The sequence below is a fragment of the Cervus canadensis genome, chromosome 6 (assembly GCF_019320065.1).
Source record: "Cervus canadensis isolate Bull #8, Minnesota chromosome 6, ASM1932006v1, whole genome shotgun sequence".
Lineage (NCBI taxonomy): Eukaryota > Metazoa > Chordata > Mammalia > Artiodactyla > Cervidae > Cervus > Cervus canadensis.
Window position 1 is genome coordinate 30,918,466 of NC_057391.1, and position 27,044 is coordinate 30,945,509.

Consider the following 27,044-nt stretch of genomic DNA (forward strand, 5'->3'; position numbering starts at 1 on the left):
CTTCATAGGCATCTTCTGTCATAGTAAAGAGGACTGATTCTGTTTTTCCATTTTCCTCCATCAGAAAAGGGACTAATCTTTGATTTCCCTTTTTAAAAATATTTATTTATTTGGCTGTGCCATGACTCTTAGTTACAGCACACAGATCTTCATTGCAGCCGGCGACTCTTAGTTGTAACATATGGAATCTATTCCCTGACTAGGGATCAAACTCACATCCCTGTAGCGGAAACCTAGAATTTAGCCACTGGATCACCAGGGAAGCCCCTAATCTTTCATTTCTGAATGTTTTGATGTAAACTAACAAATTTCACAATTTTTAGTTCTCCCAGGTCCTCCAGTCCTCGTGTCATAGGTAGATAAAATAGCCTTTCATATTTTAATGACATATTTTGATCAATCAGGTACATGTGTACCTAAAGGAAAATCAAAACATAGCTATATCATATCATGCCAGGCACCACAGGAAGCACTAACATACAGTATCTTATTTAATTCTCACAACATTTCACTAGGAAACTCTTATGCCCATTTTTCAGATGAAAATCACAAAATACAGAGAAGGTAAGCAATTTGCCCAAGTTCACACAGTAAGTGGTAGAGGCTAGACTTGTGCTCACATTTACTTTACTGCAAGTTAGTTAAACTAACTCAAATTTTCTAACAGAAAAGAAATTAAGATTCCTGATGTTACTTTATTACACCTAAGACCTTATGGTCACTGTGTACAAGAACCACCTATGATATATTTTTAACCTGTAAAGCTTGGATCCTAACTCGGAACTCCTGTATGAATGTGTCCAGGGCAGGGCTGGAAATCTGGAATAGTCTCTAAGCCCCACAGGCGTTTATTATGTGTAGCCTGGAGAACAATGATCCAGTTTAGTGGCAAGGGCTGAGAAACCTGAGTGTGGCCTAGATGCTACTTCTTTTGAATATATATAAGTCTGCATAAGGCTCCTCACCTAGAAATGTGTAGCATCTTTCTATTCATACCACTGGAAACAACCATAATAAAGAAAGCAGTGATGATGATAGAAGCAAGTTTGAGAAGACACTCTACCTTAGAAGAGCTCAACCAATCCCAAATTTGGGAGAGTTATGAAATGTCGCTATTTCTAGTCAGCAGGGGCCTATGGGATTGTTGCATTCTCCAAAAAAAAATTTTTTTTAATGTATTATACTAGCACTGTTGTTTGTGGTTTACAGATACACTTCTGGAGCTGAACCCTATTTAAGATAAACACAGTTACTGCCTTTGGTCATTTCAACATATATTTTTTTGCATCCTTAGAAATGATTTTATTTAAATACTAAGAAGGGTCAGATTTGGGTATCATCAAATAACAACAGTCTTGTTGATCATGATCTTAATAGATTTAGATGTTTCCTCAATGAGCATGTGATTATTGTAGGCAAATGGGTTTGAGATTACCACAGCAGGCTGTGAGAATCAAAATGGAAAGTATTTGGAAATAAAGTGGGATACATAAGTTTGGGTCAATCCTTCATCCTTTTTTGCTATGCTAAGTCACTTCAGTCATGTCTGACTCATTGTGACCCTATAGACTGTAGCCCACCGGGCTCCTTCTGTCCATGGGATTTTGAGTTGGACTATAAAGAAAGCTGAGCGCCAAAGAATTGATGCTTTTGAACTGTGGTGTTGGAGAAGACTATTCAGAGTCCCTTGGACTGCAAGGAGATCCAAACAATCCATCCTGAAGGAAATCAGTCCTGAATATTCATTGAAAGGACTGATGCTAAAGCTGAAACTCCAATACTTTGGCCACCTGATGCGAAGAACTGACTCATCTGAAAAGACCCTGATGATGAGAAAGATCGAAGGCAGGAGGAGAAGGGGATGACAGAGGATGAGATGGTTGGATGGCATCACCGATTCAATGGACATGAGTTTGAGTGAACTCTGGGAGTTGGTGATGGACAGGGAGGCCTGGCATGCTGCAGTTCATGGGGTTGCAAAGAGTTGGCTGAGTAACTGAACTGAGACTGTAGTCTTCAGGGCTCCTTCTGTCCATGGGATTTTCCAGGCAAGCACCCTTTTGGGGAGCAACAATTAATATCCATGTTATTCAGAGGACCATTCCAAAATAATTATACTTGAAACTGAATTTTCTTTATTTGGGGGCAAAAAACCATCACTTGAGTATTGTCTATGTGAAATGAGACCTATAAAGGAAACTCAGCATTCTTTCATCTTCCTTAAGAACTGAGACACAAAGTAGAAGGCAAAAATGAAACTAAGCTTCATAAGTTTTATAAAGCATCTATCAATCATTTGCTTGATTGTGGCATATTTGAAGCTCTATACTAATAGGTCAGTTCATAAGCAATTGAAAATGGCCAAGAAATGTATTTGTGTTGAGTTGTTCAACAGTTTCTAAATATTAATGCAAGAGAATATATGTGATAAGTCAACTTCTGGAGATAGGAGGTTCACCTATCATTAGATTTTATGTAACAACTTATAACTGCCTAGGCTTTCAAAAATAGACAAGGACATAGCAATTAAAGAGCAGTTTTGAAACACATAAAACTCACTCCAAGCAATAAAATCAAGGTCATAAATTTATTTGCCTACCAGTTCCTGCATATTCATTTGTTGTTACAAATGGTTTAATACAGACAGGGAGGGCAACCTACCTAACATCCCCATATTCTATGATTCCCTAGGAAGTGGCAATTATCACTGGAAGTTAACAGAGAGAGAAAGTTGAAGAGAGCAGTTAGCATCATAATTTCTCTTGTTTTACCTGTCCAAACAGCAACAGATTTTTTTTTTCAAGTGACTAGTTTTATGCAATTAGAACCTTCTGCCATTTGATGAGAACACATTGTTGGAACTTATTCTTAGAGCAATTTCACCTAATAGAAACATCTCCAAAGCATCAACTGAAAAACTGACTTGTACTTAGCAGAGTAAAATCTAGAATAGCGAGGTATGTAGAGCAGTTTTACATAGATACTTTTGAAATCACAGGTTTATGGTGGTTATTCTGAAAGCACCATAGTTAGACAGAGGATCTGCTGTTTATCCGGTATCATTTCACCAAGACCCAGTCTTCCCAGCAATGATTCTTTGCTCTCAGTGAGTCAAGTAGACTCATTCTGCAAAGGTGAAGAAAGGCAAGAGGCTGAGTAATGTAACATTTTTTAAAGTGAATTCCCCATTTTACATCTTAGTCCTAGATTTATGGAATCATAAAATATTCCATCTGGAAAGAACCTTAAAGATCATCCAGCAAGCCCTTCATTTTACAGGTGAGGAAACTTAGACCCAGAGGACTTAAGTGGCTAGTTCAAGGTCATATTCCAAGTTCACTGCTGAACTACTGGGTATATCATCAGTTCCCCAGCTTATTAGAGAGAGAAAAAGACAGATTTCCCTTTCACATTCAACCAACTATAAATTCTTTGAGGTTAACAACTAGCTCTTTTTTTTTTTTTGGAAGGTGCTAAACCCGTTGGTCATTCCCATATTAATGCCTTGAGTGCTTTAGACATGCAACATCTAGATGTTTCTGTGGAAGTGTGAAAGAGAGGTTTGTTTGCAACTATGTGGAGGGGAGCAGGGAGACTCTATCCCACAGGAATGTAGGAGGTTTGTTGAACTTGCCATCACATTTTAAAATGTCTATCCCTACGTCCTAACTAACTACTTGTATGACCTTAAGAAAGCTACTTGATGTCCCTATGCCTCAATTTCCTCATATAATCAGGATAATAACAATTACTTCCAAGGTTGTTATAAAATTAGATTTCAGGTTGTCAAGTAAATTATGAAAATACCAAGGAAAATGCCTGGCATTTGCTAGGTACTCTGTAAACATTAGTTCTCTTTATTGTTGTTTTCATTCACCATTACCCCTATCAGAAAGATCTAATAAAATTAAAATGGTTTTTATATCCCTGAGCCTAAATTTCCTTATCCAAAGAAGAGAGATAAGATAACCTACTTCATGGGGTCCTTGTGAAGATTAAATGTGATAATGTCTATGAACAGGCTTGTAAATTATACACTATTATACACATAGGGTACTGATGCTGTTATTGTTGTGATCCACATCCAAGTATTCCAGACTAAACGCTTTGTTTTTCAATTGGCTTAAAACCTTCATCATTTTCCTCCAAATACCTGACACTCATCCTTCAATTCCTAAGTTGCCTTCTTCTCTGCTCAAATGAGCCTTTGATGTATGCTGGGGTGCTGGGTGCTACATACTAAAGCCCAGTCTCTCTGCTCTACCCAACTCCTTTACATACATGTGTATTATTTCATTTGGCACTTACCATATATTGTTAGCTGTCTTTTTGCTCTTATATATTTGGATTCCTTTGGACTACCCAGTTGGCACTAGTGGTAAAGAACCCGTCTGTCTCCTGCAGGAGACACAGGAGACATGGGGTCAATTCCTGGGTCAGGAAGATCCCCTGGAGGAGGAAATAGCAACCCACTCTAGTATTCTTGCCTGGAGAATCCCATGGACAGAGGAGCCTGGCAGGCTATGGTCCATGGGGGTCGCAAAAAGTCAGACATGACTGAAGCGACATAGCATGCAAGCACACATTTGGATTCCTTTACTAGATTTCTGGACTCTTCAAGGACAAGTAATATATTTTTTGTTTTTGTTTGTTTGTTTTTGCAAACTCACAAGTCTAGCAGAGTACTTCAAACCAAGAAGGCTTTACAATACTTAGCTGTTGAGTGATCAACTGCTTACAGTATTGAATTTGGTCAATATCTTTGTTTTATACTGTTTATCTTAAAAATAACCAGAGGGAATTCCCTGATGGTCCAATGGTTAGGACTCCATGTTTTCACTACCAGGGCCCAGGTTCAACCTCTGGTCAGGGAACTAAAATCCTTCAAGCCACACATTGTGGCCAAAAAATAAAGTTTAAAAAAAAACCCACAGAAACTTTAGTGGAGTAAAACAACCCTTTATCATGCTTATTGATTCTGTAGGTCAGGAATCTGGACAGGGCACTGGGGAATAGCTCATGTCTGTTCCCATGAAAGGCTTGAACCCTGGAGGCTCTAGTCACCTGAAGGCTATTTGCTCACAATCATGCTAGCTGTCCCTGAGAACTTATTAGGAGCTACTGACTACAACACACATATATGTGTGTAATCCACATGTTACACATCTCTTCATGTGACTTTGGCTTCTTCACAATATTGTGCCTGCAAAAAAGAGGCAGGCAGAAGGTGTGTCCTTCATATAATACAGTATCACTTCTGTCATATTCTATTGGTCAGAGAAGTCACCAGCCCCACTAGGTTCAAGGGAAGGGGAAATAAACTTCACATCTAGCCTGAAGGAACATGTAACAGTAGAAATGCCACTGTACCCATTTGGGGGGAACTATAATCTGACACAAGTCTTTATTTTTCTAATGAACTTATACCAAGTTTCTCTGTGTTTTAAATTTAAGGGGCTGTCTTACTCTTAAGTCTCTAAATTGATGAGTATCCCATACTGTTCTCCATCAAAAGGTGGCTTATCTTTACTAATACCACAAAGTTGGGTCCCTGATTGATTTCCTTGCTTGAGAGTAGAACCTTTCCTTGACTCCAGTAACAGTCTATTTCGGATGCTCTCATGCTCAATAGCTTACCAGTGACTGCATAGTAAAGGGAGAGTAGAAGACTGTTTTTCAAGTTTATATGTTCTTTACTTTTCTATAAGATGTTCAGGACTCCCTGGTTTGTGTGTGTGTGTGTGTGTTAGCAGTCAGTCATGTCCAACTCTTTGTGACCCCATGGACTTTATTTAGCCTATCAGTCTCCTCTGTCCATGGAATTCTCCAGGCAAGAATACTGGAGTGGGTTGCCATTTCCTTCTCCAGGGGATCTTACCGACCCAGGAATCAAACCTGGGTCTCCCTTGTTGCAGGCAGATACTTTACCATTTAAGCCACCAGGGAAACCCTTACTTTTCTATAAGAGGTTTAGGGCTTCTTAGTATCAGCATTTATCCATGCCTAACCACCAAAAACACAAGGAAAACAAACAAACATGGATAAGGTGTCAAATAAAGACGTTACATCCCACCAACTATGAAAAACTAATTTGCAAACATACATTATCATAACAGTGAAGCAGGCTTCTCTAAGAAAGATGCACAGTAGAAGTTCTCCATAATCATCAGTTTAGTACAGAAAACTTGTTCTCTTCCAAGACATGAAACAGGCAAAAGCATGAGACAGTAAAGTCTGTATTTTGCCCTTCCTCCCCATGCATTTACACATATATACACACACACACACACACACACACACACACACACATCCACCTCCTGTTAGCGCTTGTTCCTGCTCTGTCCACACTTTAACAGTACAGGCTCCCGTGATAGCTACTCACACAGGCCTTCTGGTCTGCTGAGAAAATTTCTTTAGTCTTCCCCATATAAAACATGATCTTCTAGACTATTCACCCAGCTTCTCAGAGTCCTAAAGTCAATTTGTTCTACCAGTCATGGTTCATTGGTTAATTAGTTATTCCTTCCAGATAAACTATTTGTTATCAAGATCTTCTGGAGACCTAGATCCTTGGGCTGCAAAAAACAGTAACAAACATCAGTAATGCTTAGCAAAAGTCTTAAAAGAGTGAAAATCTTTTGACTTGCCAATTAGACTTCTGGAAATATATACCAGGTAAAAGATATGTGTAATGTAAATGTTTATTACCATGTTACTTATCATAATGAAAATTTGGAAATAATCTGAATATACAAAAGTAGGGGAATGGTTTAATACAGTAGAGTATATCCAATTAGTGAAATAATGACAGGGAATTCACATAGTGGGATAATATACAAATATTTAAAATAACAAATATATATTTATTGCTATGGAAATTTTTAATAATACCAGTTCAGTTCCGTTCAACTGCTCAGTCATGTCTGACTCTTTGCCACCCCACGCACTGCAGCACACCAGGATTCCCTGTCCATCACCAAGTCCTGGAGCTTACTCAAACTCATGTCCATCGAGTCAGTGATGCCATCCAACCACCTCAACCTTCATCATCCCCTTCTCTTCCTGCCTTCAATCTTTCCCAGCATCAGGGTCTTTTCCAATGAGTCAGTTCTTTGCATCTGGTGGCCAAAGTATTGGAGTTTCAGCTTCACATCAGTCCTTCCTATTCAGGACTGATCTCCTTTAGGATGGACTGGTTGGATCTCCTTGCAGCCCAAGGGACTCTCAAGAGTCTTCTCCAACACCACAGTTCAAAAGCATCAATTCTTCGGTGCTCAGCTTTCTTTATAGTCCAACTCTCACATTCACACATGACTACTGGAAAAACCATAGCTTTGACTAGACAGACCTTTATTGGTAATATATTATGAAATATAAAAGTAGATTATATAGCATAATATAGATAACCCTCTGGTCATTGTAAATATATTTTTCATATATATATAAATATTTTCACATGCATATTTTTCTAGGAAAACCCTGGAAGAATATCTACCCAAGTGTGTTATAAAATCTCTGGCAGATGTTTTGGGATTACTTTAATTTTTATTAATTTTGCTTATGTGAATTTTCTACTTTTACCCGATGATGAGTAATACTTGCATTTTTTACTGTTAAATAAGTTACAATTAGAGGTAAGTCAATAAAAAATGATTTTAACCAAATAGAGTTTTCCATTTCCCATCCAATATTTCCATCAAAGTATATCAAGGACACAAATCTTACACACTGTTATATTTAAAACAGATAGCCAACAAGGACCTAAATAGCACAAGGAACTCTGCTCAACATTCTGTAATAATCTAAATGGGAAAAGAATTTGAAAAAGAATAAATACATGTATATATATATAACTGAATCACTTTGCTGTATACCTGAAACTAATGCAACATTGTTAATCAACTCTATTCCAATATAAAATTGAATTTTTAAAAAATTTATCCCATAATCAGCCATCCATTCTGTCCATAAGTAGTCTGAGTTTTAAGGGGCAGTAGGCAATTACTTTGTCAAAGTATATCAAGGACACAAATCTTACAGCTTAATACATGTATTAGAGTAGGTAATTATCTTTAAATTAAAATGGAGATCAGTATCTGTACCTATAACAAAGGGTAAATAAGAAGTAGAAATTCTGGTGTCTAGATGATGTCTCTCCATCCCCTAGGTTCAATCAGAGTCAGAAGAAGCGACTGTCGACCAGGGAATCAACATAGTAGGGAGTAATTAACCTTTGTGCTAAGTAATGAGTGGGAGAGCATATACTTACAGAAATTTTCTCAGAAAGAATGAAATACATGGCTTAAAGAAACATTTGGATAAGGCAAGCACTGGGATGCCATATGAGACCTCTCAGGGGGCATGCTTCAGACCCATTTTCTAAGGAGATGGGTCAAGTTAACCTCAGGGTGTCTGATTGGTGAATAGTGTATGTGAATTCAACAATAGCACTAAAGTCCTTGGACCTTAAAAGAATAGACCTAACTCTGCTTCTAGCATTCTTTCTTCTGCACTTTCCCCTTGTAGTGCTCAGTCTCTCCTGTGCATAAATATTTAAAGAAAGCTGATTTGTAGGAGTGCCAAATTTTTAGTCTGCCTGGGTCACTCATATACTTCATTCCAATTCTGAATCCAGTACATAAATTCTCAGGGCTCAAGTCTCAGCAACATTACCAGCACTGGAGCTTCTACCTGTGTGACCATGGTGATGGCCACGCCAATCCACGCATATAATAAAATGGCATAGAACTAAGCACACATATACAAAGAAGTATATGCGAAACTGGAGAAATCTGAATAAAGCCTGCAGGTTGTATCAATGTCCATTTCCCAGTGGTGCTATTTTATTACAGTTGTGCAAGTTATGCATGAAGGGTATACAGGATCTCTTTATATAATTTCTTCCAACTGCACGCAAATCTGCAAATTCTCTCACAATAAAAAGTTCACAGACATACACTCTAATCTTTCCTAATGTGTTAACATTTACCTTTCTCAAGGAATAGACATGTATTTTAATGGCATCTTATGGAGACACTGCCTTTATCCAGAAAACCAATTGCAGTAGCTGGCTGCATTACAGTATCTAGGATAGACCCAGGGGAAAGATATTTTTGTGCAGGCAAGTCTTTTGGTAATGTTCATATCTCACGACATTGGCAGCTGCCTACTCCACCTACTCCATCTCCCTTCAGTGGATTGAAACTGAAAGTTTGTTCTTATTCGTGAGGAGCTGTGCTTAGCCTTGTTCAGCTTGGTGACTATCTATGTACATTTCTCTGGGTTATAGAACAAAACTTAAGGAAACTGTTTTATTCTCAATTTTTCCTTTTATAAGGTGAAAGAAGAGATCTATTCTTGAAATGTATGTCTAGGACCTCAAAGCATGAGAAATTAAAAAGCCAGATTTAGTTGGGTGTGTAAAAGCTTCCTCCCTCACCCTCCTCTCAGGCTCGGTGGAGGAGTAAAAGCCTTTTTTTCCTGTCGAAAATCAATCAACAAATATTTACAACCTTTTCAACAAGCTTTTTCAACCATTACTGGGTCATTAGAGAAGACTTCAAACTCCCTGGCCCTTTAAAGGCTTCAGGGATTTAGCTGCAGAAAATACAGCTACAGTTAATGGAGCCCCCGCTCTGCACCATACTTCAACCGCAGGTAGCTTTTAGGAATCAATTTGTGGTCCTGGACAAACGGGCTGCACCAAAACGGGAACCCAGTAAAGAAGCAACTACAAAAGGAGATAAGCAATTAGAAAATTCTAGTTATTGTCAAAATACTACTCAACTATATTAGGTCTTTAAACTAAAACGAAAATACGTTAAGCTATAAAATAAACATTCTTCACTAATTGTACTTCATATTGAATAATTGAAAGTGAAGTGAAAGTCACTCAGTCATGTCCAACTCTTTACGCCCCATGGACTATACAGTCTATGGAATTCTCTAGGCCAGAATACTGGAGTGTGTAGTCTTTTGCTTCTCCAGAGGATCTTCCCAACCCAAGGATTGAACCCAGGTCTACCAGATTGCAGGCAGATTCTTTACCGGCTGAGCCACAAAGGAAACCCAAGCCTGTCCCTTCTCCAGTGGATCTTCCCAAGCCAGGAATCAAACTGGAGTCTCCTGCATTGCAGGTGGACTTTACCAGCTGAGCTATCAGAGAAGCCCAAATAATTGAAAATGCCCTGCAATTAGGACATTTAGTAATTTGCCTTTATAAATAAGCTGTGGGCCAAGATGATCAATGATCTACTTAGAATGCTGACTTTATTCACTTCCCTGCACATCACTCTGTGCTTCGGCAGCTTAGAAATGTTGTGCTTACTTGCATGACCATGTTTATTCTTTCAGCAAAACATAAATTCCAAAACTGAGCACTTCCAACCTCACAGAGTGGGGAGAGGTGGTATATGGCAATTCTCTGTACTAGCTCCTCAATTTTCTATAAATTTGAAACTTTTCTAAAACATAAAATTTGCTAATTAAAAACAAAAACCTAATGGGGAACCAGAGTTAAGGTTAAATATATGTCTGAATAGTTTCTTTATTTTGTGTACTGGTGTCCTGGATCCCTCCTCTTTCAAACAAATGTAACAAAGGCCACCTGCACCCATATCCCCTGCCCTCTATTTGCTGGGTTTGTTTGGGAAAGAATCTGTTCATGGAGGTGGGAAGAAATAATTGGGGGAAGAGGCCCTGAGACTGTCCTGAAGGGAAGAAAGAAGGGCGGGCCAGCATGGTCTTAGGGACCTCATTCCTCAAGAGGAGAGCTGGGTGGGACTGGCTGATGTGGGATGCAAGAATCCCTAAGAAAGACTTGCACAGAGAGTCAGTCATCCTCTTTGCCTTCTGCAGCAGAGAAAATGGCCACATTTGCTGGAAATGGAGAAGAGAAAAGCATTCTGCGTTGGCATGTGGAATATTTAGGCATGCGAGACGGGACAGGCAAGACTGGAACATGGTCTATGGCCTGTGGCTGGGTCAGGAAACACTGGCGTTGCCAGACACAGAGAGGAAATGTGTAGGAGAGACAGCAGTTCCTAAGACACGCACCCTACAGGGATTTCCCTCCCCTGTCTGAGCAGAGGGAGGAATCAGATTGAGTTGCTAGTTCCCAGAGGGCACGGGCAAGGGGAGCAGAAAATCAATTTGCTGCAGTAGGACATCCCGGCTCTATCCCATGACTGGTATGGCTGGAGGGAAATCCTTGTTACGTAAGTCATCTCTGAAATGATTCACTGAATCACGCAGTGTTGTTAAAATGCTGCATCCTTTGTGATAAACATCCCCATTAATTTTTTTTAAGTACACTTACTTTAAGAGAGTCAGATGATGCAACCCATTTCAGAAAGAGTAAAAAATGGAACGGCTCTGCCATGTCGCAGCTTTCTCACTTTCCAATCATGAGAAGACTCTTCAGAAACATCAGACCAATTAGACTTGAAATCCTGAGACTCCTGCCTCCACTGTACACACTCTACATGGCCTTGGGCAAGAAGGTTCACTCCAAATCTCCTTTTGAACTGTCTATAAAAGGAGGACAATATCTTTCCAGGAGCAACCACCATATCTAAAGTGCCACTGGGGACACTTTATCAACTGTATCAGTATATAGAGAATGCTAAACTGCATAGGGTACAGCATAGGGTGTGAGATGCCAAGATCTAATCTAATCTCAAACTTATAGAATGATTCACATGGACTTTTCAAAAAAGTCAGTTAATTCTCTTTCCCCAGTCCTAAAAAGCCTAGAAGGGCTCCTCTATTCATGGGATTCTCCAGGCAAGAATACTGGAGCGGGTTGCCATGCCCTCCTCCAGGGGATCTTCCTGACCTAAGGATCGAACCCGAGTCTCTTACATCTCCTGCATTGGAAGGCAGGTTCTTTACTACTAGCGCCACCTGGGAAGCCCCTAGAAGGGTATATAGCACGGTAGTTTCCTATCATAGGTCAACATGGAGGAAGCAACATCTGGGGGTTTCCATAGCTCTTTTACAGTTTAAGGGCTTGGAAAGGACACTGGGATTCCCAGCAGCAGCCTCAGGAGTAGAGTTTCAGGATTAGAGACAGTGCATGTGCAGAATTGCCACAAACCTTCAAGAAATGAGAAGGGTTTCCTGATCCAGGCATAGCAGCTGATTGCTAGCATCTATTGTACTTTCCCAGATAAAATAACAAATAATTCCAAAGTTGTAGACCAAACTATAAATCTTACTCTGCTCAAGACTCCCTGCTGTGCCCAAGAGATGGATTATGGCTTCTAATTGTTCTTGTCCTTGGTGTCTTTAAATGAACCCAGCTCACCCACACAAATGCATGGTACCATCACATGGAACATCCGTCAGCCATAGGAATTTGAAATTCGTCTAGACCATTTCCTTTACAGAGATGAAGAAATTTGCCCAAGGTCATACAGCAGGGATGGGCAAAACTGGGGTTCAAATTAAATTTGCAAAAGTGCAAAGCCCTTATGATGGTAACCATTGTTACTGGCGGCTCTAAGTGCTTCTTTAAAGGGAAAACAATGCTGCCAATTTGGTTTGACAGAAGACCTGGCCCAAGTTAAGAGCACTAGTGCTCACGAGGCTAATAATACAACACACAAAGAATCTCAGACCCAGGTGGCTCTATCAATTTCAAGAGGCATCATTATTTTATCTGCCAGGATACATCTCCTCTACCTACATCTCACTCTCTACAGGTTGCCAGTTACTGAACAGTATTAAAGTGAGTTAGCACATATTTTGCATTTGCTATGTTCACTGCATTTTACTGAGTGCTGTATGGGATTAAAAGAGGAGTAAAACATCTTTCCTGTCCTTTAGCAACTCAAGTCTAAAGGGTTGGGGGTAAGAGTACCCCCAAGAGTTTTATTTATGGCGAATAAAACAAAACACAAATGTCTGTTATTCAGCCCAGGGTAAGGTAAATGCCAAGAGGGAAAAACCAAATCCTGTAGGAACACAGATATTACCCAAATGATTTTTTTTTAAGTACCTGAAGTTCTTTGCCATCAAGTTAACCCAAAGTTCAACTAATAACGTGTCTATCAGTTTACTTTGCCTGAAAAAGGTCTTAACTTGCCATTGCCTTAAGCCCCTCCTTCTTCTATTTTTATAATAGAGAAGCAAAATTCTCCACTGTTGTTGTTTTTTTCCCCCGAGCATTCTTAACATGTTAGGACTTAGTTCAGATCTTTTTGAGAACAGCATAATTGGTAGGAATGTGATCAAGGGCCCTATTCACCAGAAATGTACACACGATTTATATGGCCGAGTTATGTCAATTTCAGGGGCATATTCTCAAGTCACGTAGAAGGAGCTTGAAGATTAATGCACACCAAGAAAATATTCTTTTTTTTCCCTCAGATTGTTGCAGCACTATAGTAAGGCCATTCTCTCTGCTGGGCTTGTGTCAGCACTTCCCATCTAACCCTGTTTTTTCAAGTCTTTCAGACTTGGCTGTGAAACTGCCCTGTGGGTCTGAAATTCAGGAGACAGTATTGTAAGGCTGTTTTGATTAGATTTTTGCAAGTTTCCCTGTCTGAGCTGTCTGCTTATTACATGATACCCAAGGAAGGTTGCATAATTCTTTAGCTGCTGTGTTTCTAAAATGAAATGGGATTATCTACCTGACAACCAGGACTGGGTTCAGTATTGCTATTCAGGAACCAGTTAAAATCAATTGCTTGGTCCTTTAGAATTATATCTAAAACACTTTTGAGTTGCCTAGAAATTTGAGATATGTGATTTTAATCTCCATTTTGTGACATGTGAAGACATTATACATTTTGTCTGATTCTCTCCGTCCTGCGATTTTCTTCACCCTCTACAATCTGGACCTAAAGAAAACCTTTCACATGCTTACTCTCACCCTCAAGTGATACACTTCACTCTGATGCATGGTCGTTGGCAGCAACGGGTACCCTGGTTTCCATACAATTACTCTGTTTAGTTCCAATCTGTAACACACAGATTTCTCATTTCTCTTAGTGGTGTCAAGAAACGGGGTGTGTTTTTAGAGATGAAGCAATAAGGGAAGTTCACAGATGGGAGTGTTTCCTTGAAATCATTTTGCCCTTGGTTTCTGCAGGCTGCTGAGAAAGGCAGATTGGTGTGGTGGAAAGGGCATGGGCTCTGAGTCAACAGAACTAGGGTGAAATATCAGTTTTACCACTGCATGACCAAGGGTGTACTAATGGGCCTTAGTCCCCTCATCTACAAACCTGTGAAAATAACACTTCATTTATAAGGGATAGGATTCACTCATTTATTCAGTCAATACGGGGGGTATGGGGTGTTTTCTGTGTGCCAAGCATATAAGCGTTGAAACTACAGATGTAGTGTCAACCCTGTGAAGTCTACGGTCGATAGTCAAGCTTGAATCTGATAAGGACCTAAATAAAAGTAAAAAGGTAGAGTTACCAAATGACAAAGGAAAGGTGGCTTCCCTGGTGGCTCAGATGGTAAAGACTGCCTGCAGTGCAGGAGACTTGCGTTTGATCCCTGGGTCGGGAAGATCTCCTAGAGAAGGAAAGGGCTACCCACTCCAGTATTCTTGCCTGGAGAATTCCATGAACAGAGGAGCCTGGTGGGCCCAATCCATGGGGTTGCAAAGAGTCAGACTGGACTGAGTGACTAACACACAAAACACAAAGGAAAGGTGCATGCTTGCTTTGAGGGTGATCTGCTTTATTTAACACCTATAGACTTAAATGTTGATCTCATGTAAATAGCACCATTACAGAAATAGCTGGAGTAGTTTTTGAGCAAATATATGAGTACCATAGCCTAGCCAAGTTGACACATAAAATTTACCATCACAAGGGCCTGTTGGTACAGGTGAAGGAATGAGGTTTTGACCCTTCTGGTTTTTGGAGAGTTAATTGTTTCATCCCAGTATTCTTGGAATCTACTCCCAAAATGTATTTACTTCCATAGATTCTCATGGCATCTCTTTATAGGGACACCAGCTTGATCAAGACAGTTTCTGAACAGACATAGCAAAGTTTTAGAAGAGGCACAATGGTCTTTGTAGTCCCCAGGATTCCCACCCACCACAGGCCCCATATGTCCCATGTTCCAGAGTGAGGTGGTCAGATGTCCTATGAAGGGGTATGGTTGAGGGACCTCCCATCTTAAGAGTTTCCCACTCTGAAAGAATAAGGCAATAACTGTTTGGTTTGTCAAGGAAATTCCCTCAGGGAAATACTAGCTTTGAAACTTCACAATTTCAACAAGGAAGTTATAAAGGCCAACATCTAAGAGCTGAAACTCTTCCCCCACACTCTCATTAAATAAGAAAAGGAAGTTGGGGGGGGGAGACTTATCATAAGTAGCTTCCCTGTGATACTTTTGTGCTTGTGTGAAGAAATGAGAGTTACACATTATAGTTTAATCACGTGGACTGCATCTGTGATGCATGCATGCTCAGTCACTTCAGGCACATCCAACTCTGTGACCCCATGGACTGTAGCCCACCAAGCTTCTCTGCCCATGGGATTTTCCAGGCAAGACTACTGGAGTGAATTGCCATTTCCTCCAGGGAGCATCTGTAGTACCAAGTCAAAAATTCCCCTTGGCATTAGCATTTTACTTTTTAATTCACAAAAAACCCCTCCCTTCTGCTCATGAAGAAAAAAATGGCAGGCTCTGGTTTTTTGTTCATATATCCCCTTATTCAAGAAGATAACCAAGAACAGAGAATGCAGAGGGTATAAGGGACTCTGAAGACATTTAATCTAATGCACCCATTTTTTTTGTCTTTTTACAATGCAAAGGGGCAGCATACTTAATAAAGGGAAGAGAAAGTTTTCAGTAATATGGATCATTCTGCAGACCAGCTGATTTTTAGCTTCATTATATTTCTGGGGGGAGGCTGCACTGGGTCTTTGTTGCTTTTGCATATGCTTTCTCTAGTTGTAGCAAGTGGGGGGTACTCTTCACTGAGGTGAGCAGGCTTCTCACTGCAGTGGCTTCTCTTGTTGTGGAGCACAGCCTCTAGGCACATGGGCTTCAGTAGTTGCAGCATGCGGGCTCAGTAGTTGTGGCGTATGTGCCTAGCCAGAGCAGCATGTGGAATCGTCCTGAATCAGGGATTGAACTGGTGTCCCCTGCATTGGCAGGCAGACTCCTATCCACTGCTCCAGGGAAGTCCTAGCTTTACTCTAAATAGAACAAAAGACAATGGGCTTAAGGACTTCCCTAGAGTTCTAGTGGTTAAGACTCCATGCTTCCAATGCAGGGGATATCGGGAATCTAGGATCCCATGTGCCATGCAGTGTGACCAAAAAACAAAAGACAATGGGATTAGGCTTAGCATAAGTGATTGGAGTTAGGAGGATCTGTGTGATATTGAAAAAATTGTAAATGAAAAAGGGTGTCTGAGACAGACTGTGGACCCTGCTTCCTGAAAAGCTCAGAGTGAAGATAGACCATGATTTTCCATACCAGTAATATGAGGACACACCGGTGTGCTAAATATCAAAGTGTCTCATCAAGAATTTTTCCCCACACATCCCAAGAACCAGTGGCCCCCAGACCTGTTACTATTCAGAACCCCCAAACTGTTTCTTACTTTTACCGTTTCAGTTTAAAACACACCCAGAACTTGGGAGAAACAAAAATGGTTTGGACTGCCTGCTCCGAGGTGTGCCCCTCACTCCAGCAGCCGGCACCACTAGTGTTACTCTGATTTCCTTTCTATAGTGTACATGATAACAAAACACAGACTCATTTGTGTTGACACAAACCGTGTAACTACACAAGCCAACCTAAAGACAATATAAATGGCAGATTGATCTAAATACTGTTCTATAACTTTTTTTCACTATGTGTAAAAAAATACTGATTTTTTTTTTCCGAACAAAGTGATGAATTGCTCTTCTGCAGAGATACAGTATTTCCACCAGATTATCCAGTTATTTAGAAGTTGAGACAACCTGAAGTTTGCAGAGGCTTCATCATCAAGTGCCAACTTGACCTGAGGAACCATCTAACACCAACTTATACCACTCTAGACAGCAACTGTCTGTTCTTCTATAGAGGTAGAACTGAGCAAAAACAAAGAAACCAATCAGACTCAAGGGAATGGAAAGGTAGAGGAAGAGAAAAGGGAAGTGAACTACTTATGTGATCACTTTTTTCATCCTATGATTGATCACAAAAATTATTTGTCAAAGGAGAGACATTTCATTCACCCCCCACAACACAGCTTTCCATTCTCTCCTCTCCTTAATGAAACACTTCCAATAAATTTTTATCCATGACTGTCTGTTCTTGTTTCCATACCCTCTTCACGTTGTAGAAGTAATCACTGGCCACTTCATAAATGTGTAAATTCAACATAGAATGATTATTTATAATACAGACCACACCTTACCAGGGTGACATAATGTTGTTCTACCTGAAGATAGGACAGAATGCTTTAACTGTAAGTAATCTGTCAAGATCCTCATGATGTATGTTTAGTTTAAATTGAGTTTGATTTAGATATTTCCAAATCCTGCTATATTTTTTAAAACAATTTTACACCTATTTATAAGAATTTGAAAAGATTTATTACCTTGTGAGTATGAGAGAAAGGGACTTATTTCCTACAGGGAGGTCTGACATTTGTTTTTGACATGATGGATCGGAGGATGAGATGGTTGGATAGCATCACCAATTTAACGGACATGAACTTGGGCAAGCTCTGGGAGATTGTAAGGGTCAGGGAGGCCTGGCATGCTACAGTCCATGAGGTTGCAGTCTAGGATGTCACAAAGAGGCAGACATGACCTAGCAACTGAACAATAGCAGCAAATCAGGAATCAATGCAAAGTCCATGTTCCAAGGGAGAAAGGCTATCATGATCTGAACTGTTTCTCCCCCAAACTCATATGCTGAAGTCCTGTATCTGTAGATATAGCCTTTAAGTCTGAAGTCTGCAGAGTCTTTAAGGAGGTGATAAAAGTTAAATGAGGTCCTAATCCTCGTACCTTGGCGTCCTCATAAGAAGAGACAGCAGAGGTCTCCCTCTGTGTATGGACATAAAGAAGAGGCCATGTGAGCACAGAGAGATGGTAACCACCTACAAACCAAGAGACAAGGCCACAGAATGAAACCTATCAAGCCAGCACCTTGATATTGGAATTCCCAGCCTCCAGAAGTAAGAGATATAAATGTCTTGTTGAAGCTTCCCAGTCTGTTGTATTTTGCTATAGCAGCCCTAGAAGAGGCAGACAGAGATCACATTCATAATTGGGAGGACCAGAAGATGGGCCAGGACTCGAAAGCCACTGACCAATCTGACTGGCTAGAATACCCCCATGGTTTAGGAAATAAAAGGGAAACACCAGTGTACATAGAAATGGGACATGCATTTATAGTGAACTCTGAGAACCAAGCCAGGAGATTAAATTGGCAAGTGCAGAGCTTAGTGCCTTTAGAGTGGAACAGGATTTGAATCCCTGCTCTTCCCAGCTGTGGGAACTCCAACAACTTTTCTTCAGCTTTAGTCTTCTAGTTTGTGAAATGAGGATAAAGATCATAACTATTCACTGTGAAGATTAAAGGAAATATTTAGGCAAAGAGCTCAGCACAGGATGTGCCTCAATAGGAACCACTTACTCAAATTATCCAGAGCAAAGAAAGAGTTAGAGCAGATAGGCCAGGGTTGCCACTTAACAGCTAGCTTAGCCAGAGGATGAAGGCCAAACACAGCAAGGAATGACAGTTTAACATGAGGGTCTGGGAACCACATCTCCAAAGGTGGAATGACTACCAGGAGCCCACGGCACTATAAGATATAATTGTTGGACCCATATCAGGGGCTGGTTGCTTGCTATCTGTTCTAAACAACTTTACTAATGTGGACAGATGTACACCATCATTTTAGCAGAAAATGAAGAGTATAAAAGAGTAACTGGCCAAGGAAAGTCAACAAAGGACAGTGAGGCATCCCTGGGCCAGCAACCCCAGGCCTGGGCAGCAAGGGGTTATTGTGTTTGCTGGATCTAGTGAGATCTGTGTTATAGGAAACGGTCCCAACAGGAACTGTGGCCTTTTCTAGTAGAACACAACTTTTACTTTTGTCTAGCTTGTTTCACTTTTTCTATTTCATATTCAGTGCTCCCATTTCATTTAGTCTATGTTTTCCAATCTCTCCATCTCTTTTTTTATGTTCTTTCTCAAGCCTTTATCAAACACAGTAGAAAAGCTTTTGTATACCTATGTATAAATACTATGTATAACATATATTTTAGAAAACACAAAATTTTGCCTAACTGAAAAGTTTATGACATTTTGATTCCACTTGTTTTACTTAGTATGAATAGACTGCTAGATTTCTAATTAAAAATAAATATGCAAGAAGCAACAAAGGTTGATGATAGCACAGGGACCTATAGTCAATATCTTAAAATAACCTATAATGGAAAATAATTTCAAAAATAATATGTATATATGTACAGCTGAATAACCTTGCTGTACAGCTGAAATACTGTAAGTTAACTATACTTCAATAAAATATACATATACAAAAAGAACACAACCACTGATAACCTGAGGCCTGGCAGGAAGGATGATGGGGAATAGGTAGATTCACCTCTCCTTCCTGTTGCCCTCTGCCTCCTTGGCCAGTCCCTCCCGTCAGCCAAACCCAGAAGCCAGAGGTAAGGAAGCCCAAGTGGATTAGTCCCTGGACATCAGCCTCACAGGGCTCAGCTCAGAGAACAGAGGGTATGAGTCTGAAGGGCACAGAATACACAGTACAATGAAACAGCGCTAAAAGGAGGGTACCGTCACTCCGAATAAGAAGAGCTTCTGAAGGAACTGTTCTTAGAATTGAGACCAAGTCTTCTTAAGAACCCTCCCCAGTGTAACCACATACTCATCAAGGCAGAAAGGAGCTAAGAAATTCCTCTGTCTCCTCGGGGGCACAAAGGGCCCTCCCTAACTCCGTCATCCAACACATCTCCTCCTCTGACTATATTCCCTCATGTGCATTTCAGAATCCTCAACACCTGGCTTCTGCCTGGGTGGCTGCTCTTTTCTCCTTCAGCTTCCTGGAAGCTTAAAATTTTTTCTAGAAATTCTATCTCCAAACAAGCTCTGATGACCCTATCCTACGATACCTGGGGGGTGAGTTTGACTTCAAATGTTTTAGAAACTGATGCACATCTGAACACAATTCAGGGAGGAAAAACTTTAAAATCTTTTGCTCTTTCTGTAACCTGTGTCCTGTGTGTAGAATGCTCTACTTTGTCTTCTGTTAGTCATTGAAGACTAATGGGACTTTGATCATTTTCATCTTGGAATGTATCGCAAAGATGTTGACTTTGGGATCTAGTCCCCTTGCCTCCACCCCAGCGGATATGCACTCATAAGTCTTGTTGACATTAATGAATAGTTGTGTGTGCACAGTGCAAGGATAAGAGAGACAACCACGGGGTCAGAGCAGCCATTTCTTTGCTAGAAGCGAGAGCAATAAACTTTGTCCAACCAAGGAACCAGGGGAGTAGCAGTGTAGGCTATTCTGTTTTCTTTATTCTATAGGGAAACATTATAAGTTCTCCTAATTAATAGGATCTTTTGTGCATCACACTCAGAAGAGCTTTTCCCTTTCAAGGAGGAATCTAACAGCACAGCAAACATATGCATTTTTGGCTTCTTTTCAAGCCATATTTATTAACTAAGTGCTAGGGTGGAGGATGGTTTTCTTGCCAACAGGATTCACAGCACACAGCACTTGAAAGCACATCAAGGAATGAACCATTTCTATGACAAGCACAATCGCTGCCTGTAACTCTAACTGAGCTGGTGCTGTCAGCGCTGACCGCACGAACCACAGACTAACTGAAGAGCTTCAGACACCTGGGATTAAACACAGTCTCCCAGTATTATGAGGTGCCGGGGCCGATCCCTGGGGCCACTTGCATTTAGAGAAAATAGCAGCTGGTCAGACAGAGACCATTTCCGACTTCTCCCCACCATTTTGGACACAGTGATCTCCCTGGGGCTGAACTCTCCCATATCCTGTTGCTGGAAAGGAGTAGCCTGTTCACCAGAGGGCCTGCACTACTCCACACGCCCTTTGCAAAACAACGTTTCTGGAAGAAGTCCAACGGCCTATGAAACTTAGGGAATCTGCCAGATACTTAAGACACAGGCAGGTTTTCTCTGGTGCCTCCCTGCCCCCTCCCCCTTCTGCCCACCTTCTCTCTGGTCTCTCTCAAACTTCCAAAGTCAGAAATTTCTCCTTCCCTCGGAGGCAGCCTGAGAGGATGAGGTTGGAATAAAAGGTAGTTACAGAGTTCATGCGAGGTGACAAAGCCGGCACACACTAAACACTTAGCATTATACAGCCACCCCTTAAGACTGCTCCAAATCCATCAGTCATCATGGAAAAATTAGAAGCTTTACTGGATTCCTGCCTCTCCAAACAGATCTTCTGAACTTCTTAATGGATTCCGTAATTCAGCACTTGAGCATAGAGCTTCAGAGTAGCAAGACTGTCTCTACAACACACTGTCAGGCAACTTGGAACAGGCAGAGAGGAACAAGTCAAAACAATCAGCTATTTCATTAAGGGGATAAGATTAACCCTGAATAATGCCTAAGTCTGACTCACATTGTCAAATGTTATATATGATCTCTATGAGCAGGCCATTTTTCCAATTCACTGAAACATCTGCACATTTCAATGGGCTGAGCTTTACCCTGTCCACTGCCCTCTGGCTGTTTTTGTTGGAGATTATATAATTTAGTGAATGATGCAATCAGAAGAATGCTTTCTACCTGCGCTTTGTACATGATGTCTGGTGATTACTGCAACAGGCTAGATGGCTCGGAACCTTAAATTTCAACACCCTAAACTGCTCTGTGACCTTGGGCCTGTTACTTCTCTTCTCCTGGAATCCACTGTAAAAATGGGAAGGAGCAAATATTCTTGCCTCTTTCACTGCTGGATTTGAAATACATTGTAAGTGCCATGAAAATAAGTACTGGTCTAAGAGACCAATGCTCAAAGAAGTCAGGCTAAGAATCCTGGAAAGTAAGCAGTAGGGATCATTTAAAACAAAACTGTTTTGCTTTTCTTATTTATTTACCTTTGTGTTTAACTATGTGAGAAGCTCTGTGTTTAAAAGAGGACTCTGACTTAGATTTTCATCCAGAGATGTGAATTAAGAGAAAGAGAAATTAGAAAAGTTTAGGAAGTAAAGAGTTTGCTTTGTTAGATGTAAAAAAAAAAAGCTCACACTTTACCCTAAAATATATTCCACAAAGATCAATAATTTAAAAGTAAAAAAAAATGATGTAATGAAAACCCTAGAAGAAAATGGGGGAATATTTTTAGAACTCTGGAGCCTTTCTAAGGATGTCATGAAATCCAGATGCCACAAAGGAAAACATGGATGGAATTACTACATAAAATTGGAAAACTGCTTTATAGAAAAACATTCAAGATATACAGAGTCAATATATTAAAGAACAAGAGACAATGTTTCATTCACATGTCAGAACAGTCAAATGTCCTCAACATACAAAGTCCTCTTAAAAAAAAGATATGAAAATTATGAATATCAAAATGAGCAAAGGAAATGAAAAGGCAATTCAGAAAAAAGATTCAAAAGGCCAATAAATGTATGGAAAGATGTTCTACCACGCTCATAATTAAAGAAACCTAAACCAAAATCATATACATATGGATATATGCATGCTAAATCGCTTCAGTTGTGTCCAGCTCTTTGCACCCCTATGGACTATAGCCTGTCAGGCTCTTCCCTCCATGGGATTCTCCAGGCAAGAATACTGGAGTTGGTTGCCTTGCCCTTCTCCAGGGGATCTTCTCTACGCAGGAACAGAACTGGCGTCTCTTATGTAACCTGCACTGACAGATGGGTTCTTTACCTGTAGTGCCATCTGGGAGGCCCACATGGATATATACACATATGTAATATATACATTTGGCATTCCATGTTTCTAATCATTAGAATAAAAATTGATAAAAAGTTAGCAAATTGGCAATATATATTCAAATTTTATTTGTGATTCAAAGTGATTCTTCCAGGAATTTGTTCTGCAGATATGTCCCCAAAAGTATACAGAGACTCTGCTTTAGTATTGTCATAACAGAAATCTGGAGATGGTCAAGTGATGCAATACTCTAGTGAATTGTACTGACGTATGATACAAATTGTTGGAGATTTATTCTTAAGAAAACAAACTCTAGAACAATAAACAGTATATTTCCATTTGAGGTCAAGAAAGGATCTGTAGTATTTAGAAGTGTGTGTGTGTTGCTTAAATGGACTTTCCGCTCTATCAATCTGGGCTGAGGTTTCAGCATTAATAATAGTAAGCAATATGTTCCTCCATATTTTAAATAACAATATTATTCATTCAGAACTTACTTAAAAGTATACAAAAATTTATACTTTGACTTAGCTCTTCACCCACCTTCAGTCCAAAGGATGATCAGAGTGAGGAAGAAAAAGGGTGTGCACTGGTCGGACAGCATTATAGCTCCATGGGATTCCCTTCCTCATGAGGGAGGCTGAATGGAATGCCAAGAAGAGAGAAAGAAAGAGAAAACCTAAGAAAATGGCAAGCTCACCAAAAGGTGAAAAAGCATCTGCCTCATCTCATTGCTTGTCAATCTGCAAAAATTCAGAGGGACCCCTTCACACTGCTCTTATAACAGAATGTGGTCAGAGAGCTCTTGGGTGAACTTAATCTGTGTTCCCTGGAACTCAGGAGCACAGAATGAGGTGTCTGCCTCCCGCCTGGAGAAGGGTAAAAGTCAGAGATTGCGTAGCATGACCTGTAATGGCAGAGCAATGACAGCGGGCTGCAGAGGGAATAGCCACTTTTCCAGGGTTTGGTGGGGCAAAGATGCTAAATTTTCGCATGAGCTAGGCTATCTGGAAGTCAGTCAGGCTAGTGCGATCTTGAAAAGATCTTGCCCCAGAGCTCTGCCTGCTGGGGCAAGATAATTCCAGCAGTAATCTTCTGAGAAAGGAGAGGAATCATAAGACTGCTCTTGAAGGAGATTCGTGAGAGGCGAGGCTGAGAGAGAGCATCTCCCACCGCGGGAACAGTTCAGAGAACAGAGAGCAGGGTCCCTGATTGGGCAGAAGCCTCTGAAAACCCACAAAACTACTTGATGTAAGAAAAAGCCAGCAGTAGGTATCCACCACCGGAGGGTTTAGATTTCTGATTACATACCACGCTTTGAGCAAGTCCTGTCCTTTACCTCGGATCCGCCTCCGCCTCCGCAGCCTGCTCCTGGAGGGGCGGGGACTGCAGGGTTGAGTGCCGGAATCCGGGAATGAAGAGCTCTTTACCGGAGGGAAAGCCAGCGCGCACCCTCCTGTCTCTACCTGCAGTTTTCTGAGCCAAGATCAGGCCCAAGCCCCAGGAAGGGGGGAGATTTTAAACTAGATGTAAGAAGGAACTTTTGATTTGGATCAGATTGGCATCGAAATCATCCGAATTGGCATCCAGTATAGTGGAGGGCTCCACTCTCGTTGCAGGGCTTCCCCGTGCCCAGGTTTCTCACTAACGCAGCTTCTCCTACGGCAGAAGTTGGAGTAGGAGCCCTTCTGTGCGTCCCCCCGCTTCAGGAGTTGTTGCGCAGGGGCTTCGTTGCCTCACAACATGTGAGATCTTCCTGGACCAGGGGTGGAACCCATGTCCCCTGCATCGGCGGGTGGATTCATAACCACTGGACCACTAGGGAGATCCAGACTGGCCTTTTAAATACATTTAAAAACACACACAAACACCCTGTTTTTAACATCTAGATGTATTTGTAAAAGTGACAGGGTCTGCCCAAGGTATTGTCCAAGGGTGGTGCAGAGATCTGGAGAATGACTCTGAAGTGTTTGGGTTAGAGGAAGACGAAAACTACTTTTCTGATTTTACCTCATTTAGTCGAGCCCATTCGATATACCAGTTAGCCATGATTAAACACTCCTGAAAAGATAAACAAGAAACACTTAGCTGTGCTTACTCAAGGTGTGGGAATAATGTGTCACACAGGTGGGGGCTTTACTTTCATTCATCTGTACTTTTTGCATTTTTTGTAATAAGGACAAGTCACCCTGAAAATTTAAGATGTTTTAAATATGGAGCTAATATACATTTTGTAGCCAGATGAATTTATGACAACACTCTGCCCCGGGGCATTTATATTAACAGTATCTTTCTTAGAATCTTCCCCGTCACCTCTAACACAGCTATCTACTGCCTACTTGACCTAATCAGCTAGGATTGGGTGGAATTTCCTGGACACATAGTTGGCCCCATAGTGCACTAGAACTTTCTGGCCTCTATCCTTGGAAGTGTGCTAGAGAATAAATACCCCTCCAAAAGGAGGCTCCAGACAGCTGAGGCAGTGGCCAGTCAGGCTCATGGAACTAGGTGAATCTGCAGGTACATTCCTCAAGTCTTTAAAGATGCTGATACATATATAAGGTACCATGAGGCATTCCCAGGGTGAACAAGTGCAGGTCTACAGAGTTTTACATCTTTCACTGAGATGCTTATTCATCCTCCCATCAATCCTCCATTCAATGTATTTTGACAGTCTAGCATTGTGACTGACCACAATGTACCTTACTTAAAAAACAAACTGCTGACAATGCTGAGAAGAGCAAAGAGAAATTTCCCTCAATGGCCCTTTTTCCTAAGGATTATTTTGTCTTTATTTCTGTACTCCGTTCGTGTCAAGTCGATGGGGTATTTGGTCTGCATTGTGTGTGCGTGCTCAGCGGCTAAGTCATGTCCAACTCTCTTGTGACCCCCACAGACTGTAGCCTGCCAGGCTCCTCTGTGCATGGGGTTTTCCAGGCAAGAATACTGGAGTGGCCTGCCATTCTCTTCTCTAGGGGATCTTCCTGACCCAGAGATCGAATCAGCATCTCTTGCCTTGGCAGATGGCTTCTTTGCCTCTGAGCCCCCTGTGAAGCCCTTGATTTGGTCTGCATCCTCATGAATACCCATGGCTATGGTAAGGTAGTTTCTTGCCTTCAGATGAAATGGCCTGTGAGTGGGCTGCTCACCTGCTGATTCCATCAAAGAGACAGAAGGAATCTAGGAAAGACCTTGCTTTAAAGTCCAAGCAAAGGCGTCATGCCTTTGAGTGACAGTAGCAAAAAATTACAGGCCATCTCACTTTTGTCTTGCCTTTCCACGGAGGAAAAGTTTATGTATTTCACTATATTTACTCTTCTAAAAACTGATTAGAGAGCTAATCCTCCAGGCTCAGGGTGTAACAACCAAGGGCCTCTTTGTATTTGCTCTGGAAAATGCTGAGGAGGCAGTGAAGGAAAGGGGCACCGCAGAGGCTGTGTGGTCATCGAGCCCAGCCCTGTCCTGCTGAGGCCTCTTGACATCTGAGCACCACCCTGGGGTACCTGCGTGTTGGGTCTTCCCGGCAATTATCACTCTGTCCTGTGATAAATCCAAGGCAAGGTGAGAACCAGGGGTGAAAAGAGTCAGACACAGGCAAGTGAACAATGTGGGGAAAGAGGAAAGAATCAGGAGTCATTTCTGGTGGTAGAATCCATACCTGTGGCCATGAGCCAGGATGACATAGGTACCTGAGGTCAGTGCGGGGCAGCAGAGGGGAAAAAGGCGATGAGGGAAGGCAGAGGGAGGTGTGTCAAGAACTTGATTTGGAAAAAAAAAAAATGCAGAGGCAAAGAAGAAACTTGAAGCATGGACAAATTCAGCATAGGACTGGCAGCGTTTCCTGTTTCAGCCTGTTCTCAGTCTGCTGAAGACAGTGTTCTGCTAGGTCATGCCATGACCACCCGCTTACCCCCACACCCCAGTAGGTGGCTGTACTAGTGAAACAACTAAGAGGATCATTAACCTGGATTTCAGAATGTGAGCATGAAGATAAAGGTAGATGCTAACACAGCTCTCTCTGGCTAGTTATGTAGTATGACAAGACTGCTGGGAAAGGAAGTTGCCCAGGGCTGAAATATAACAATTAATTAACAATGCAAAAGAACAGACTCTGAAAGGTAAGGACAGGAAGCACTCTGTAGTCC

The 27,044-nt window shown here is 41.1% G+C and overlaps 1 long non-coding RNA gene across 1 annotated transcript in view; it reads right to left on the reverse strand.

Annotated features, from left to right (window-relative positions):
* Nucleotides 1-24,249, reverse strand: part of LOC122443357 — a 145,861-nt gene extending 121,612 nt beyond the window's left edge. The window contains exons 1-2 of the long non-coding RNA XR_006269992.1: nt 24,211-24,249; nt 23,443-23,539 (exon numbers count right to left, since the gene is read on the reverse strand). This is a non-coding gene — a long non-coding RNA (uncharacterized LOC122443357). The remainder of the gene's footprint in view (nt 1-23,442; nt 23,540-24,210) is intronic.
* Nucleotides 24,250-27,044: the final 2,795 nt, after the last annotated feature.